This window comes from Sinohyriopsis cumingii, chromosome 12 (genome assembly GCF_028554795.1).
Source record: "Sinohyriopsis cumingii isolate HCF-2022 chromosome 12, ASM2855479v2, whole genome shotgun sequence".
Lineage (NCBI taxonomy): Eukaryota > Metazoa > Mollusca > Bivalvia > Unionida > Unionidae > Sinohyriopsis > Sinohyriopsis cumingii.
Genome location: NC_142972.1, coordinates 71,449,261 through 71,469,010, shown reverse-complemented (window position 1 = coordinate 71,469,010; position 19,750 = coordinate 71,449,261). Strand labels below are relative to the sequence as shown.

Genomic DNA, 19,750 nt, shown 5'->3' with positions numbered 1-19,750 from the left:
GTTTAGACAATCAATCAGCAAACAACGAAATTTTCTTAATAGCGTTACACAACACTACAATGATGATATAAAAAAAAAACACAGACCATTGAAACAATACATCTAAACCAAGTTAGATCAGACCTTAATTATATCAATAAAGCTATCACTGAAAATATGATTCACCTCGGTGATGAATTAGTTGATCATTATACAAAACCCCGTACGACGACCCTTAAACAGTTGTTTCTCAATCATTATAAAATAAACAAACAGAATTACCAGCATTTAAATTGCCAACATTTAACAGCGAAGAACTAAGGAAATCAGTCTACGATCTCATCAATGAAAACGTTTTAGGGATTATCGCGCCATGGAGAAAAATAGCCCCACCAGCATTTCTTCTCAAGCATAACATGATCCGTAGGGTGGATGTAGTCATATTTCACCAGGTGTTGTTAATATTACATCAACTATCGCAGTGAATCTTGTAGGTGATGCAATTGATGACAGCTATAAAGTAGATCTTGAAAAATCCAGTCCGGCTCAACAAGGATATATTTTATATGCATTTACACCTGAAGTACCTCGTACATGAACCAATTAATCCGGTTTATCTGCGATGTCATAATCCGCTATTACACTTAGGATAATGGAGAAATCCTACCAATCATTAAATATTCATTTATGCAAATATGCAAATGACTTTGTTGAAACGATGGTTTTCATTGGACATTGTGGTTTATAGAAAATAACATTGACGTTGAGACTTGTGCTGCTGGAAATTTAGTATTATGTTATCAGACCGGTTGTGTATATACTTGAACCGTTACTAATAATGCATTGTACGTTTCATTTCAGCGCTGGTAATTACATTTTATTTTGTTTATTATTACAATTTTTTAAGTTCTATTTGAAATTAGACCGCCATTGGTGGTGTTATCAATTTTCGTGGATTGGTTGAATTGCAAGGTTATTTCGCTAGTAGTTTTAGTTTTATTATTATTATTATTTATTTTTATTATTATTATTATTGTTATTATAACCGTATCTATGAATTCTTTGTACGTTTATATTTTTTAATAGACACGTTTTTAAATTAGAACTGAAATTAAACGAAACAGTACGCCTCATACCCATTTATGACCGTTATCAGTTTTCGTGTTTTAGTAATAAGATCGCATTATTTTGTCTACACGGCAGTACTCGTATTAGTATGTATACTGACAGCGTTACTAAGAAATAATTTACATTTTATTTGGGTACTGGCAATTACATTTCTTTCCGATTAAAACACTTCTAAGTTTATTACCCTTATTAATTTTCGAGGACTGGTAAAAAAAAAATCTTTGAAAAACCCACTGGGGCTCGTATCGTTCTTTACAATGGACCTGTCATGCATGTGCTATATTGTAGTTATTATATAGTACATTAGTCCGAGTTTCCTTTGACCCTTGCCTCCCCATTTTAGATATTTCGACAACATAAATATCGTATAATAGTACATGTATGACAGGTCAGTTGTAAGTAACGATACGAGCCCCTGTGGAAAAACCAATATGGTGTGGCCTAGCTTCCGACGATACTGGTTCTGTGGTATCTCGATATTTTTTACCTTTTCAGTATTTATTTTATCTATTGCACCACATATTGTGTACTTATATGTACCACATGACCATAGGTTACTAGTTCTAAATCACCAGTTTATTTTGGGAAAATGTCAGGATTGCTGACGCGTACACTATTTGATAAATAAACCCATGAATACTACTGTTTCAAAATAATATCCTTAACCTATGTTCTCAGATAGAATCAATATCTTCTTAAAATTTCTATCACTTTAACAAAATGTTTAGCCAGTTTGTTGTCTGATAATGTTATACAAGAGTTAGATCATATGATTACTGTGATGGTCAATGACTAGGAAATCGAATCTTTGTTAGCAAATAAGAATCAAAATGTGAAGCATGTTAATGTCGTTTTTTTGGTGGCTTTTGCATTTAACAGGTGTTGACTTGAAAGCTGCATTATACACAGTTTATTACTTTTCATTGGAACACCGGTTGTTGTTCAAACAGTCTTAGGTTGATATGTACTTTCATCCTCATATTGATTGTTCATTCTCAGCAACAATCACAGAGCAACTCCAGTCATTGTGGGTGGTTATTTACAAATGCATTTCTTTAATTCTTTCTTATAAGTTTCTCTTGCTGTAGGGCACAGGTGGCATAATGAGTACCATAGAAGTAGCATCCATTTTTCAAGTTGATTACACTTTGTGCAACACAATGATACATTAAATTTCCAACATTAATACAAGTATATGCCATTATCAGATTATTTTTTTTGTTGCTGGTCTTATTGCAATATCAGAGTAACTCCCCTTTCACAACTAGGACTTTACATAACGTCTGTTTATTGTTTGTTTCCCACAGCCATCTGATTTATAGTGGAAAATAAATTCATTTTAATACAAATGACAACAACAGACTTAAATTATATCTTGAGGGTCATTGTTTTTATTAACTTTCTTGCTGATTGCAGACTTTATGACCTGAAATATCAAAGCACTCATGTATAGTAGACAACAGAAAATCAAAACAAAAGGAAACAAATAATTCGAATTTTAATCATTTTAAATCAAAAACTGAATTGACTGAGTCTCATAAATTTTGTGACATAACTACACAAGTTTTAAGACCCTTTTTGGTCTACTTAAATGATAAATATACATTATACAGCTTCATCACTCAAATGTATGTTACCGTAGTAGTTGTAAAGACTTTGCTGGGTCTATATACTGGTCCATATCTTCCCATATCCTATACGTACCAAAATCCATCCAAAAATCTCCTAAAACAGACATTTTACAACCTTTATGGTAATCATATTGATATTTTACAGTCAGCTGATCATTAACATCAGAAGTCTGTTCAGCGGATGCATTAAGTTGATTGATAACTTTGTCAGTGCATATCCATATCTGGTGACAATAACAATCAGTACTGTTCGAGTTTTACGAATAACATGTCCATATAAACGTACATTTGCCTGTATATTACAGTATGTGTTTTAGATTTTTAACATAGCTTTAAAACAATTTAAGTCATATCACTATAATGTCTGCAGTGGCAGCTTATAGTGATGTCTAGCACTGGTTTATCATTCCCCAGACATGCAGCATCATCTTCCACCCAGGCACATTATCCTGACACCAGACCAACCAGTCCTAACACTAACCTCTTGATACTGAGCACCAAGCAAGGCAGCTGTTATTACCATTTTTTGAAGTCTTTGATATGACTCAGTTGTGGTTTGAATCCACGACCTTCCACATCCGAGGCGGATGCTCTAACCACTAGGCCACCAGAGCGGTCACCTGTATATTATATAATGCATGTACTGGTAAATCTTGTGATAATGATATGATTAGTTAATTCTGTCACTTTATTTTTTCTGTGACACTAATAGGTCGAGCATAAAGTATGTATTCATTGAGTGGAGGTGGGATGTGTTGAAAAAAATTCAAAAAGCAGTAGCCTGTGTAACTGCTAAGTATGTTCTGCAGCGATAGGGGTCAATATTCCTTGATAACAGTGATGTTTATGAAGACTAGTCAAGTCAGAAACATAACTAGCAGATGAGTTAGATGCAAAGTGGCTGGTATACCATGTCAGGCAGAGTCAATATCTGCTTAGAATTATGAAGTGTGATATGTTGTAGTTTTATTGCACATGGTGCACTTTGCAGAAGACATTTTTTCCTCTTCATTTTCTGACATGACCAGTTATTTTATCTCATGATTCCGACAGATTATGCATTCCAGACCATGGTGCCTCATGCGAATTTGTGAAGCCATACCTTGCCAGACTGGGACAGTATTGTATTTGGATAGACACATGTATTGCCTTTTAGACACGTATTGTCCTTTACTTTTATAAGCGTGAGATTCAGAAGCGTGTCTTAAATTAATTACTCATCCTAAGCCATCTTGAAATGTCACATGATCGCACACACCTTACAAAAATTGTCACCTGAGAAAAGAACTGTTATGGTTCATGATTTTGATCATATCACTTGGGGTAACGGAGAAATCCTGCCAGTCATTAAATATTCATATATGCAAATATGCAAATGAGTTTGGTACAAACGACAGTTTTCATTCGACATTGTGGTTTTAAAGAAAACAACCTAGTTCCTTTCGCCATTGAGACTTGTTCTGCTCGAAATATAGTATTGTGTTATCTGGCTGGTGGTATATATACTTTAACCATTACTAATAATTCATTTCACGTTTTATTTAAGCGCTGATAATTACATTTTATATTGTTTACTATTACAATATTTAACTACTAATTCAATTGACAACACCATTGTTCGCGTTATCAATTTTCGTGGATTGTCTCAATTTCTCAAATATTATTATTATTATTATTATTATATTATTATTATTGTTTAAAACGTAACTTTGAATTCATTAAACGTTAAAAGTTTATATTTTAAAAGAAAATTTTTTAAATTAAAATGGAATTTAAACCATACATTATATACGCCAGACTGTTACCGTTATCAGTTTTCGTGAATTGGTAATACGATCGCATTGTTTTATTACTATTTAGTACTATTATATATAATGAAACTGTTAGTAAGAATTCATTTACATTTAGTTTGGTTCTTGCAGTTACATTTCTTCCTACGATATCGCGGGTTTAATATCTCGAAAATTTAAGTTTTTTTTGCATAGCACCATGTACATATTTTATATGCACTACAGGACCGTAAGATACTAGTTCTTCTTTGCCAGTTGATTTCTGGAAAACGAGTATGTGCGTGTGTGTGTTTAACGCAGCTGTAATAATTGTTCAGTCCTATCACTATGATGTCTGCAGTGTGGCAGTTTATAGTGATGTCTAGCACTGGGGCATCATGCTGCAGACATGTAACATCATCTTCCCCCCACCGCTCCGGTGGCCTAGTGTTTAGAGAGTCCATCTCGGATGCGGTAGGTTGTGGGTTCGATGCCCGGTCGAGTCATACCAAAGACTTACAAAAATGGTAATAACAGCTGCCTCGCTTGGCGGTCAGCATTAAGAGGTTAGTGTTAGGAATGGTCAGCCTGGTGTCATGTCAGGATAATGTGACTGCGTGAGACATCATGTTACATGTCTGCGGCATGATGCGCCAGTGCAAGACATCACTATAAACTGTCGCACTTTAGACATCATAGTGATAGGACTGAACAATTATTAAAGCTACATTAAACACACACACACGCACATTTTATCAATCCAAAGAATGTCTTATTCCAAGCTCTTTCATACATTTAGATACTGTGTCATCCGAACTATCAGTTCTAGACTAGGAACTTGAGTACTCTTCTGAATCTCTTTACAGTCTTTGTCAGTTTGCTGTTTAACCCCAAAATACTTATCCAAATTTGCGAATGGTATTTTGTTTAAGTCTCAGCATGTATTGATTCCGAGGTCACATGCACTGCTTATTCTACTTTGCTCAGAAATTAAGACAATAATAAAATATAAATTTATTTATTTGATGTACGCTTATAAATGACCACATTTACATCTCCGGTTCTTTCTGCCTCTGAATTCATTCACAGTAAATATCAATACATTGTCCCACCCAGCCACCAGTTAGAGTCTTTGAACCTGCCACCCAGCTATTGCATCGTGTTCTTTTTTAATGTACTCTTATAATGGCAACCTGTATATCAATGGGTCGTTCAGCCACTAAATTATGTCAATGTAAATATCAACACAGCTAATGAATCAACACATTTACCCACTAAGCAGGTGGCTGAAGCATGACAGGCAAGTCTTTGATTGTTGCCGCCCACCTATTACATCCAAGATAAAACATTGGCGTCCAAATACACGTGATTAAGCATTTCCGAGACCTCTGAAATAACATGTCCATATAAATTTACATTTACCATTAATATATAATGATTTATATAAAGCTTGTGATACTGACCTGTCTAATTCATTCTGTCATATATGTTTTTTCCCTTAAACTAATGGGTCATCCATAAAGTATGTATACATGGAATGAGGGTGAAGTGTTTTGAAAAAGCATTGGCAGCAGGGTGACTGTTAATAAGCATTTTCTGCAGCTGCAGTTGTCAAAATCCCTTGCTAACTGATGTTTATTTAGAGATGTTGAGCCAGTCAAGTCAGAATCATAACCAGCAGATGAGTTAGATGCAAAGTGGCTCCTATGCCAAGTCAAGCAGAGCCAGTTACTACTTAAAGTTATGAAGTGTGATTACCTTGTAGTGTTCTTGCCCAATGTGCACATTGTGGAAGACATATTTATTCTTCATTTTCTGACAGGACCGGTTGGGATATCTCATGATCTGACATATTATGCAATCCAAACCCTGATGCCTCATGAGAATTTGTGAAGCGGTACCTTGCCATTTTTTGACAACATATTGCATTTGGATGAACCAAGAGGCACATTGATTACCTGTTTGACACATATTGTCCAATTACTTTTATAATAGTGAGATTCAAAAGCATGTATGTGTTGTGTTTGGAATTTATCACCATTTACAGTTCAGCATGAAATGTCACATGATTATACACAGCTTACAATAGTTCTCACTCATGAAAAGAACTGTTGATGTTCATGATTTCGATGATGTCAAAGCTGGTGATAAAAATTGAAATCGGTCATTTTGTCATTCCAAGTGATGACAATCCTGAAAATATTCCAGTAATCCAGTTCGATTGGTTGAAATCATAAATTTAGTCACTTTCTGATTTTTGACTATTACACTTTTTAACCTGATAAAATCTACTAAATATTAGTTGCTGTTTAACACTTTCTTATTTTCATTTGTAAAGTTTCATTACTTAGTAATAATTTAAACCTCTGCTTATATTTAATGAATATCCTAATAACTTCATCATTCAAAATTCAATTGTCCCAGCTATTCTTGGAAAAGGGATGGTGACTCACCAATATGTTTACACAGTGGGGTGTACAAAAATATATTCTGTGCAGTCTGTAAGGGGAAAGGTGGTAAAAAATCACAGTTGTTTCATACATACTTTATGGAGAACCCCTAACATCATTATCACCATATTATAATCACCAAACTTACTGTTCTTAGGTTAAATTATTTGATCAATTAAGCATTATTTTTAACATGTTTTTTCTTTAGACCATAGTATCTTTACTGTTCCTTTGCGCATAAAATATCATTGTAATTTATGATTATTTCCTTCTTTATTTCAGCTGATAATTATATGGATCTTTACAGAAGGGCTTTGTCACCTTATAGTCAAAAAGATGTTCACATGACATCTTCGCTGTGTTGAAATATTATAGATGAGTCCTATGCTAAAGACAAGCTAACAAGAACATTTCAATTTGTCATAAAAAATGGTACGTTTTCCTTACCTTATGCTTTGTATGGTCATTTTTTAATTGTCTGTTATTTATTAATATAAACTTAAAATCTTTGTCACAAGGGTTCAATTGCTCCATTTTACAATAAAGTAAATATTTTACCCTGTATCAGCCACAATTATTAATTTTTCCTACAAGCACTAAAGGCAACAAGTGCTATGTATCTGTATTAAAAGCAATAGTTCCATTAAGTCTTATATATTTCACTTTCAATTCATCATGTGTAAGTTATTTCACATTATTATTATTAAGTGCATTATTCAAATTTTCAATGTTTGTTTGTTCACATTGATGATTTCATATCATTTAATTTTCAGATTTACATGCTGGTTATGCAAATGAATTTGAATGTTCATGATCTGCTCTTTCATTTAGCAGCATACTTTAGCTGCTATGGTACACATATTGATACAACAGATGGGGAATCGATACAAAACGATACATCTTGCAAGTTATTTTAGACTTCATCAGTCATGAACCGCTCTGGTGGCCTATTGGTTAGAGAGTCCACCTCAGATGCTGGAGGTCATGGGTTCAATCCTGTGGCCAAGTCATACCAAAGACTTACAAAAATGGTACTAACAGCTGCTTCGCTTGGCGCTCATCATTAAGAGGTTAGTGTTAGGACTGGTCGGCCTGGTGTCAGGTTAATGTGACTGGGTGGGACATCATGCTAAATGTCTGTGGCATGATGCCCCAGTGCTAGACATCACTATAAACAATCACACTGCAGACATCATAGCAATATGAGGGAAATTATTTTAAAAATTCATTAAAAAATCTAAACCACACACGAACTCATTAGTCATGAATAATTATTATTAGTTTGCTTTGTTATTCTTTACATTATAATTCATCTTAAATAGTATTTACAGTCACAGGCACTTGTTTTTTTTTAGTAAGGATAAAGACTATTGAGAGGGTTATAACTCTACAGTGCTTTGTTTGCCCGGTTTTCAAATATCAGACGAAAAAATATAGGAAAAATGAAAAAAGAAAGATAAAATAAAAACTGTTTTGAAAAGTTGGCAATGCCTGTTTTGATTTCTTATTCCACAATTCATCCATTGTCAAGAGATCATTCTGAAAGAAGGAACAAAATGACCAGCGTAATTTGCAGTATTTCTCTTTATGCTTGTTTTCCAGAAGTGTTTCAATATAGAATTCAAATAAACTTTTCTACCATTTTGTTTTTTTTACTCGATATCTCTGCTTCTATTAAAATTTTATGGTTCAGTATGTAATTGATAACATCATGAAATGAACAGAAATTTTTATTTTAAGGGCTGCATAAGGTTTCACATTCGTACCCATTATCCATAATACTGATACATCAAATGAGCTTAAAACATGAAGCTCACAATTTTGTGAAGACAATACAGAACTGGATATATACTGTGTGTATGTTTGTGTGTCACTGTCATTGACACAGTTATTTTGGTATATTTACATAAACACTCTGTGAAAATATAAGCAAACTTAATTCAAAAATCAATGAAAACAGTGATGTAGAGTCACGTTTAAAGTTAAAGAGTTCAAGCAGGTGAAAATTATGAAAGTTAATGCTGTCTGCATCAGTTTTTAAGTTTATAGTCAGTATATAAAAGCTGACCTTTTTCTTTTCCTTTCCATGTTACATGTATTTCAAATCAAAATACTTAACACATAGACCATATTTGAAATTGGAATAAGGCAAAGATAAAATCAGAGCACACAATACTGTGATAAAGCTTAATGTGACCACCGATTTTTCATATTGAAAGTTACATTTTCAATTATAACAAAGTGACACTGTTGCAAAGACCAGCTGAAAATCCTTCAGTCACCAGTCCAAAAAATATGATTATGTTGTTGTGCCATCATGAGGGGTTATTTTTTTAAAGAAATGTAGGGACTTATTTCTGAGTACTGACTTAAAGTGGACTCTGATGTAAATAATATGATCTAATATGTTTCATAAACAATTTTATGTATTATGTGTATGTTGTTATTCCTTTTTGTTTTGACGAATAGTATGCAAGATTTATAGACATCTAATGCAATATATTCTTTTTCTTTCATTTGTTCATTTGAACAGTAATGGCATTGGGCAAATCCAGAACGACTGCATCATCAAAGGCAAAGAGAAATCTACCAGACTAAAGTCTATTTTTTAGGGTATGTTAATCAGAAAGATGAAGGTTCATTCTTACGTTAAGTTTTTGTGTTTCCTTATACATGCTACTGTACATTTTGCATGAGATAAGGTAAACCATGTTTTCTTATTTGCAAGTGTTTTTATATTTTGTTAATGTTGAATTCTTCAGTGTATCTGCTGAAGAATGTTCTTTTGTTTTGCATACATCGGCCAGTTTTATGTGAATTAGTGTCATTAGGTTTTGTTAAGCCCATTGTGTTGTTGCAGTTACTATTGTCATAATGTGCATCCACTTTGGGTCCCACTAGGATACCGTATACATTCTTTATTTTCACCCTTATCTATGTAGAAATCAACAAATCATTGCAAACTTTGTAAATACTTATAATAATCTATTCATTTTTGCCACATGCTGCTTGTCAGAGGAAAATGGTGGACAAAAGCAATGCCTGTAGGTGTGTATAACTTACACTCGCTGATTGGTTAATTTGATAGGCATGATTGACAAGTGGTGATAGATCAATTTATTTTAACAGGTACATTTTAAATTGCAAACTATTAAGTGTGCGTTTTAATTATTGTTTTTTCACAAATGAGTTATCTTGCTGCTATTAATTATTATACAATATTTCTTAAAGTATCAAAACGCTTCGTTAGATTTGTTTCACTTTCTGTAATGCAAAAAAAATCTGAATCAAAGACTTGTAAACAACTATGGATATATTAAACGATGAATAGTTACACACTAAATAATTTACATCAACAGAATCTAAACTGCTTACCGCTTTCTTCACATTTGTCATTTTTTTTAAAGATTTATGGTGGGAGCATTTATTCAGTAGCACGCTTTGATGATAAAAATGATGAAAGTGATGTCATGGCCATTCATTACCTGCACTGATGTTACTATTGGTGCCACAATCAAGCATCATTCTTCAATTTTATTTATTATAGGACTTGTTCCCATGATAGTTCTTAATTTTAAATTTGCCAGTGTCTAGTGGGAAAAAAAGCTGGTACATAATTTCTTGTCTTGCTCACTAATGTTAGTTTCAGTACCATTAATAAGTTGACAATAGTTGGAATTACAATGGTTATTGAATATTTGGTAGTTGATCTTTTAATTCCTATGTGTTATTTTTTTTAAATAACAGTTTATTTGATTTTACAGGTAACATACTAAGTTTAGGCTTGCACCAGCTTCTTTGGTGCCATCCATTTAGTATGTATGCAAAAGTCTGGCAAAGCTTCACCCCTACACCCCTCCCTGTACACATGCATACTTTTTTACACACACCCCAACCTGTGTACGTATGCTTGACCACCCCAATTCTGTATAACGGCCTATATTTAATTCATGTATGAACAATCAAGGATTAATAGTATTTATGTTTTTTTTATAAAACAGATCGTCCACCGACACTGAATGTCTGGCTGCATCCAAGAAATAACTGTGTAACTTTAAAAAGTTTGTCTCATGTCCGCTAAAATTCAAATGCCAACTGAACCCAGTCGAATAGGTTATGCGTACGTACGTTATCATTATACCACTCCATACGCAAGTGTATGCATTACGGTTAACCCCAGCTCCCCTCCATGTGTATGTACTAAATGGACAGCCCCTTTCCAAATCTCCAATTTTTTTAACTACCAAAACTTACTTTCACATTTCAGTCATGAATTTTGCCAATATTTTTTTGTTTCATTATAAAGGCACATTGCCTCAGTCAGTTAGTGCAGTGAGTGACAGTGAATCCTCCTGTTACATTTGACATATACTGCTTCTATGTCATATTTCAGTGTCACATGCCAATTGAGTTAGAAATGTTCCGATAATATTGCATCCATTGATAACCCATTTACTGGTAATAGCAAATGCTTTGAGGACATTAATGTCTATGAGTATGTTATTTTGCCATGTCACTGGAAATGTAGTCGGTAACATTAGCAGACTCCTGTTACCCCTTATTTGAGCATAAGCCATTAAAACCCCAACATCCTCTGTCCGGGGCACTCTCTTGAAGCACTTTCCAAGGTTCTCCTAAGGTGATTTCAACTACATGTACCAGCTGTCATGGTTTCATTATGCTATTGGCTCTAGAATTTAAAAAAATTTAAGTTGATCAGCATTTTACCATAATGAAGATGTCTTATGTTTTCAGAAACTTGTATGGGATGATCATGGTTATACTGGAAATGAAAGTGTTCAATCTACTAACACAATTTTATTATCTCATACAAGTGAAATAAATTTTCATCGGTTATTTTGATTAGTGATACACTTCTAAGATATCATCCATAAAGAAGTTACACAGGGATTTTATGGGTGAGGGATGATGCAAAATTGTGCATAATAATAAATTTTATGACAATTTAGAAAATGTGACCTATGAAGGTCGGATTTAATACGTACCTACAGTGTAAAGAACATTAAAGTAAAGTGACAGTGAGACAGATAATCTTTAAATTTCAGTGATCTGTTTGAAATGTATCATTATGCTTTATTATTACAATAATCGATGACATTTTTGTAGGACATTGATAATGAACTTTTTGTGGCTGCATAATTTTGAGTCATGTTAAACTATAAATTTATTTATACTACATACACATACATGCCAATCATTACGCTTTTTTTTCACTAAATTACGCCTTACACCTAAACGTATATGGATTACGCTTTTTCGGTATATCCACCTTCCAAAGCCAATCAATTGTTTGTTTTCTCGCTTTTATTAACATCCCATTAATCCCACATACCATATTTTAGAAAAGATGGCTTCTACATAACTACAATATAAGAGTAAACTTGTCCATGCTTTTTCTTAACAGTATTATGTTCTATTTATAGCAACTATCCTATTACCCAGAAACATGCTCTACTTTCAAACTTTTGACCTCGTATTCTATACATAGCAGCTTCTTGGCTTAGTTTACGAGACAACAGACTGGTTTTCTAATTTTTAATCTTTACTCACAGATTCTTTTTTCTAATTTATATTTAGTACAAAACCAGTCTATAGGTATTTGGTGCTAAAGTGTAATTTATTTGAGTCGATGCGTGTATGAGAGCAAAAATATCTCCTTTCAAATAATTTCACAGATGGATTAGAAAAAGCCAAAAGTAAACGAAACAAAAAATAACAGAATCCTACAAAGATGAGGACACAAGGGCAGCATCACGTGACATCTATTGCAGGCCATGTGAAAATAATTTTACTATTTGGCTCTAAAAGTCTTCAGATGTATTCTAGTCGATGTCTGTGTTAGAGCACATATATTTTTTCAAAAAAATTCACAGGTGGATCAGAAAAAGACAAAAAAAAAACCCCGAATCCTTCAAAGATGAATATATGAATGTCTCGTCTTACGAACTCCAATACTAAGGGAACTTCTTATCTGCAGCAGAACTAAAGTGTGGACATGAATGTCATAAACACAGAGGTGTTATTTACCAAGTTCTTAATAGAAAGATAATGAAGATCTTGCTGTTGGTGCAGAAGCAAGAGAATTCATAGAACACAGTTCTACTCTAGCTGTGAACGTGTTTTATGATAATTTTTTGAGATTATTATGCTACAGCCTGTGATTACATGCTCCAGAAATTCCCATATGGAGATGAAGTGCTTTTAAAGCTTCAGTTGCTGATGTAAATGAGAGACAGTCAAAAAGCTTCCAAAGTGTTAGATTCTTTTTCAAGAGATATCACTTTCTAATACCCTCGTCTGCCTTGGATCATCTGGAAGGAGAATTCCTGAAATATAAAGTTTAGATTCTACCTGACAATATACTTAATGCAGATAGAGTTGATGTGCAGTGGCACCTTATTTCCCAGCTAAAAGACACAATCACTTGAAGATAAAAATTTCCTCTTCTTTGTCAGGCTATGAAAGGAATATTGGTTCTTTACCATTCTAATGCTGACAGTGAGAGATTGTTCAGTATTGTTAACAAACATAAAAGTGAATACAGATCCAGGCTCAGTAACCCAGTACTTTGTGCTCTACTGGTGTGCAAAACATTCATGGTCTCAGCTGGTACAGTGTTTTAAAATGCAACATTTTTCCTCGTCAGAGGTTGGTATGTATTCATACATCCTAAAACATGGATTTAAAAGTATCATTATAAAACAATTTGATATACCAGCAAGTCTTGTTTCCTTTTAATGAAAAATTTATACATCTTGAGGTATATCATTGATACAGCGTACATACTATATATATTTTCTATATATATATAGTTTTTATTTTTCTGCATTAGTTACAGGAACCTGTAAGGCACACAGTAAAATATATAAGTATCATAAATATGAAATCCCTTAATTCCTTACTTACTGGAAGTTTTTATCTTTCAGATCCAGTGAAGAATGTCATTCTTATGATGGAGAAGAACTGTGTTATTCTCCACGGAAAGCCATGTACAGTAGCTACTACATACAGATTTACACAGAGAATGTGACCTCTACTAAGTCTTGGAGCACAAGCATAATTCCTCAGTCCTGAACAGCATTAACTTTTTACGGCTCACTAATTATTAGTACTAGACATATCTGTATTAGCTAATTCATTGTACATTAATATTCAAAATATTGCATTTCTGATCACACTTGCTGATGCTTCCATGCTTTTCCTATTAATAAAGCAATACAGTGTGATCCTGCTGTAACAATGTAGTTTGGCTCCATAGAACCCAGTTGTGTTATAAATCAAACCCTGTTTTAACCAACCAATTAAGTTACCTAAAATATGGTGGGCTGAAGGGGTTATAAAAGCGTTTTTTCAAAAATGGGCACTTTTGATTATATGTAGACTATATGGCTTCAAAAGTCTGGACATTTAGTTTGCGTTTTGTGCCAATGTTTTTAGCAATTGTAAGCATAAGTTTTCATGAAGAAAAAAAGGAAATAGCATTTGTTTGGTCAGTTGTAGCAGTTTCTTATGTTTCATACGTTCAAAAGTTTGTTGACTGTAGCAAAGCTCGTTATCATAGATAGACCAACAATTGGATCTCTGTTTTGGTGGGTTGTTTCCCGTTACATTTCTGTTGGCGAAGTAATGCTGCCTTCCATCATACATTTTTTTTTTTTAGAAGGCCATCATAAAATGAATACACAGGTGTTCCGTTCTGTTGGTAGTGATTACTACAGAAAATACGAGTGTTCTTTAATTTTACAATCCACTTACAGAGTTCAGTGAAAATAAAAATATTAATTACTAGCGAGCGGCCAATAAACCAACACTATTTCTTCCAAAACATCCATTATGAGCTAGTTCCTTGTGAGGATGATATCCACTACCAAAAATGATTTAAGGAAAAAAAGTAATGAGATCTCACGGAACATACAGTACTCAGGCCAGATGTTAGGATAAGCAGATTATGATATAACATGCATAGTGGCCAGTATTATTGGTGGAGGAAGAACCAGGGCTAACCCCATGAAGAACCACTGACCCACGAGAAGTTACTGGCAAGCTTTCTCACATACCCACATTGGCCGAATCCTAGACTCGAACCAACGCAGACAGAGGTGAGATGGCAGTGATCCGTAACGGAGAGCGCTTTAGACCACTTGACCACTCAGGGCCCCTATGAGAAGAGTACATGTATATTTAATTTCAGAAGCCATGCCATAGCCATGTCATATCCAAATTCGTGTTACATCAAAGCAAGCTATAGCGGGGTCACACTGTTTATTTGATATGGCAACATCTGTACAAGACATTGTGGAAATGTTCAACAATTTCTTTATAAATATCTCCAATAAAAGTATTCAGAACCAGACTAGCATAACAAAATTGAACTTGATGCTCTTCTGTTATTTATAATAGCTAAAATTCCTGGTGATAATTAATTTTCAGTAGCCAATGTTAGTGAAGCTGATGTTTTTGATATTGTAATTAAGCTGAATATTAATAAATCCTCTGGATTGGATGGTATTGGTCCACGAATTCTTAAAATGGCTGCACAAGTAATTACAAAGCCACTAATGCATATCATAAATTTAATAATAATGATTGGTAATTTTCCAGAAACACTGAAATGTGCAAAGGTTACACATATCTTTAAGAAAGGAGAAAAGAAGGATCCAGGAAATTACCGACCAATATCAATTCTATCAGTATTGTAAAAACTATTTGAAAAACATTTAGCCATTCAGGTCTATACATTTTTTGAAACATACTCTCTATTTCATAAAATGCAATCAGGATTTAGAAAATACCAACCGTGCCAAACAGAACTTACCAAATTAATTGATCTTTGGCTGAAGGAAATGGATAAAAATGGATAATGGACATATGGCTGGGATTGTTTTCCTTGACTTCAAGAAAGCCTTTGATCTTATTGATCATGAAATTCTGATTCAAAAAATTGAACTGTTACAGGTTCAACAATCCTTCTTTAAACTGGCTTAGATCATACCTAAACCAAAGGTCTCAACAAGTAAGCATTGGCAATATTAGCTCTCAGACTCACACTAGGCATTCAGGGGGCCCTCAAGGCTCAGTTTTGGGCACTCTCCTCTTCCTTATCTATATCAATGATCTGCCATTAAATAATGAATCCACAATTACATATTTGTTTGCAGATGATGCAACCTTGTATATGTCTAGTTATGATAATGAAGTTAACCAAACAAGATTAAACTCGGGCCTTATTTGACTCCATAACTAGGCACAACAAAATAGGATGGTAGTTAATGAAGATAAAACATAATGTATGATTTTGGGGACATCACTTAAGCTACACAGGTAAGGGAACTCAAAACTGTCTCTTGCAATAAATAATCATCCATTAGAAAATGTCAAACATGAAAGGCTTGTAGTGTGTCCGTAGATAATAATTTATAATAGAATGACCATATTGATAAGTTTTGTAAAACACTGTCATCCAAAATTGCCCTTCTCAGCAGAATCAAGAAATATTTACCTACGGAAACTCGCAATTTATACTACAAGTCATATATTCTTCCAAAAATGGATTATTGTTATAATGTATGGGAAAATTGTGCTAAATCTGAGCTTGACATGATTTATAAACTTCAGAAACGAGCAGCACATGTAATTTTAGATGCATCTGTTGATCATCCTTCAAAAGCATTATTTATATAACTAAAATGTTTCAAAATATATGACAGGATAGATTTTCACAAGGCAGTTCTTTTATATAAATGTCTACATGGAACTGCACCAGGGTATCTTCAGGATTTATTCAGGCCATTTTCAACACAATACCAATATTCTGGTTCAGTTATGTGGAATAAGCTTCCACTACATGTAAAATCTGCTGAAAATATTAGACTATTTAAGAAAAGATATCATGAGCATGTATGTGCTTCTAATAGCTAATCGAATTTAGTATTTTAATACTAAACATGTTAAAATAAACAGCAATTATTGCTATCTTCATATAATGTGCATTGTGATGCTCTCCATAAGAGGGCCTCAAGCAACATTAGTCCTTGACTAATGAGTCACCCTCTAAAAATAAAGCATTATTATTATTATTATTATTATTATTATTATAGATGTTATTGTCGGTGATAGATAATTTTATAAAGACAAGGAGCTAAGTTATCTGGGCAACTAAAAAGGAGTTAATTTAATAATAAGTAAAAAATAAAATAAAATCGGTGATTTGCAAAACAAAAATCGCATTTTCTCCTATCTGCATAAAAGTAAAATAATCATTTTCACATAATTAACTAAGTGATTATTTTCAACAGATTAATATCCCTGAAAACATACAAATTATGGACAATTCAGCAGTTCATAATTAATAATAATTATTCAGATAGTTACTGGGATGATTAGCCGAGTAAAAATGTTGGACTTATTAGAAAGAAACGATTTTAGTTGTATAGTTTAGAAATATAAAAGATCTCGTTGAAATATTTTTGCATTAAATATAGATCTGAAATATTATTATGGTAATATCATATCTCTATTTTATGCAACTGTAAATTTTCTTCTTCTCTTTGGTTGCTTAGCTGCGTTAATAAGTTTTTCAAAGATGTGGTCCTAGACCAGGAATTTTATAAGTCACATAATTAAAAAAAGTTTTCTATGTTACTGGTGCTCTCCTATATTTTTCCGTTAAAAGAGACAAAGTATTATTATCTTTGTTGTGCCGAATATACTTCTCATTTAAATTGGGTTTAATTTGATATTAATCCCTTTATTGTTGAGAGAGAGAGAGAGAGAGAGAGAGAGCAAGATAAAGAGGATGTAGAGGTATGTTTTTTGTGTGTGCAGTGATATATATCATAATTGCTATAAGTGAAATGATCTATTTTCATTTTATTCAGACATCCTATACATTAAATATTACTTCAAAGGAAAATAAGGAGAGAATTATCATGGTCTAAATAAAGTTGTATTGTTCTTGTACAAAGGGTACCTGTTGACACATTAATGTAATAGTGCATTATAAGTCTTACTTTCTGAAACTTAACTTGGCAAATAACAGTTCAGTATATTCCTTGATAAAAAATTATGTGCATGCAGATTAAAACTAATGGGCTATGTTCCTTGTGAGTATATATGTTTTTCACATGTCAACAGTATTTATCATAAAATCAATTTATAGACTTTTGCTCTCTTTACAATAATGCAGTGAAAGTTATATTAATAGGGTGCTTGCAAATGAATGTTTGATGAATCAAACTTGACCAAACATTTTGACTCAATCAGGCAGAAACTGGAATTTAATTTTTACTGATGAAATTCCCTTCTACAACTTTTTTCAAAGCCACCTATGACAGGCTGTATATCCTTCAGGTTGACAACAGTGATTTATATGACATTAGGCTAAAAGAGCACCAGTTGTGAATCACACCCAGCTTGCTCCATTGACACGTATATGCTCATGTTAGTACCCTGTCCGCTTGGTAAGAGTAAGGTTACTAATATTAGTACTACATTTATATTGTGATTTATAAACACCATTAATTTCAATAACACCATAACACAATTTATGTACTAAGAGATTGCATTTTTGCTGCTAGCGCTTTGCATTATGATTAAGGCTTTTTTTTCACATGTTAACAGGTCTTGTAATAATTATTAAAAGGAGAGAAATGAAACATATGTAATATTTATGTCCATCTTAGTTATATTTTAACTCTTTTTCATTGTTAAATTCCATAATCTGTTTGTATTTAGATATTGTTATTGTTATTGTTACTGTTTTTCTGTATAAAAAAAATATTGAATAAAACATTTATCTTCGTCAAATATTTCTTTAGTACTTGAATATACAGAGGCCAATGTCAATATAATGCGACTGGGTGGGATATCATGTTACATGTCTGCATCACAATTTCCCAGACACAAATAAAAACAGCCTCTGGTGGTTGAATGGTTTAAGACATTGTCATATGCACCCTGGGTTTCATAAATCTCATTAATAATGCTACTACATAAAGCCCATGAGGGTGTTTGATAAATGGTATTAACAATATAAAGCTTAGGTGGACTTAAATAAGTCATATATCAGCAGAGGATGCTGTGTATCATTATATTAAGGCACACACATTTATATAAAAATGCAAGTCCTTGGTTAATCTAGTTGCAAAAAATGAGCAAACATTTTGTTTCCTCTTGTCCTGCTATTTAATACAGAATTTACTGTATGCATGTTTAAAGTTCTCTTTGACATGTCAGAAATTACATCATCATTAGTAAGCAAACAAAAGTTTTCATGCATTATTCAATTCACTAGATGTTCTGCTGGATCACAAAGTTCATACTTCACTCCATAATTCATTACCCTCGGCAGAAACCCAAGTAACTCTGTCATTATATTCAAATGCTATTCAATTCCTATATTTGCATCATACAAATGATAGCAAATTGATGGTCCTCAATTATTGGTGTGAGACTCCTCAGCCGATTTCTATACCACCATGTATATCATTCTACTATTGTACTATTCTATTCTCTACTTCCACCCACCCCCACTGCTTCATGGAAAGATTATTAAAAAACATTGCATTATTTTGGCTTGGTGATCGTCAGTCAGGACAATGGACATTTTTGCACATCATGAATTCACATACAATAGCTGCATTTATTTTCATTTTTCGAATTCAGTACAGTTAACATTTATATAAATGGTTAAAAGAACAGCACTGTCACTTTTTCCCGTTAGTTTAACATTCAAAAATTAACTGTGGAATTGTAGTAGTCATACCGAATACTT

General features: G+C 33.2%; 1 long non-coding RNA gene across 1 annotated transcript; it reads left to right on the top strand.

The window, feature by feature from the left end:
* Positions 1-690: 690 nt before the first annotated feature.
* LOC149786726 (uncharacterized) lies at positions 691-18,783 on the top strand. Its single transcript, XR_016425021.1, has 4 exons — positions 691-845; positions 7,240-7,389; positions 9,491-9,570; positions 13,905-18,783. It is a non-coding gene; the product is annotated as an uncharacterized LOC149786726 (long non-coding RNA).
* The last annotated feature ends 967 nt before the right edge of the window (positions 18,784-19,750 follow it).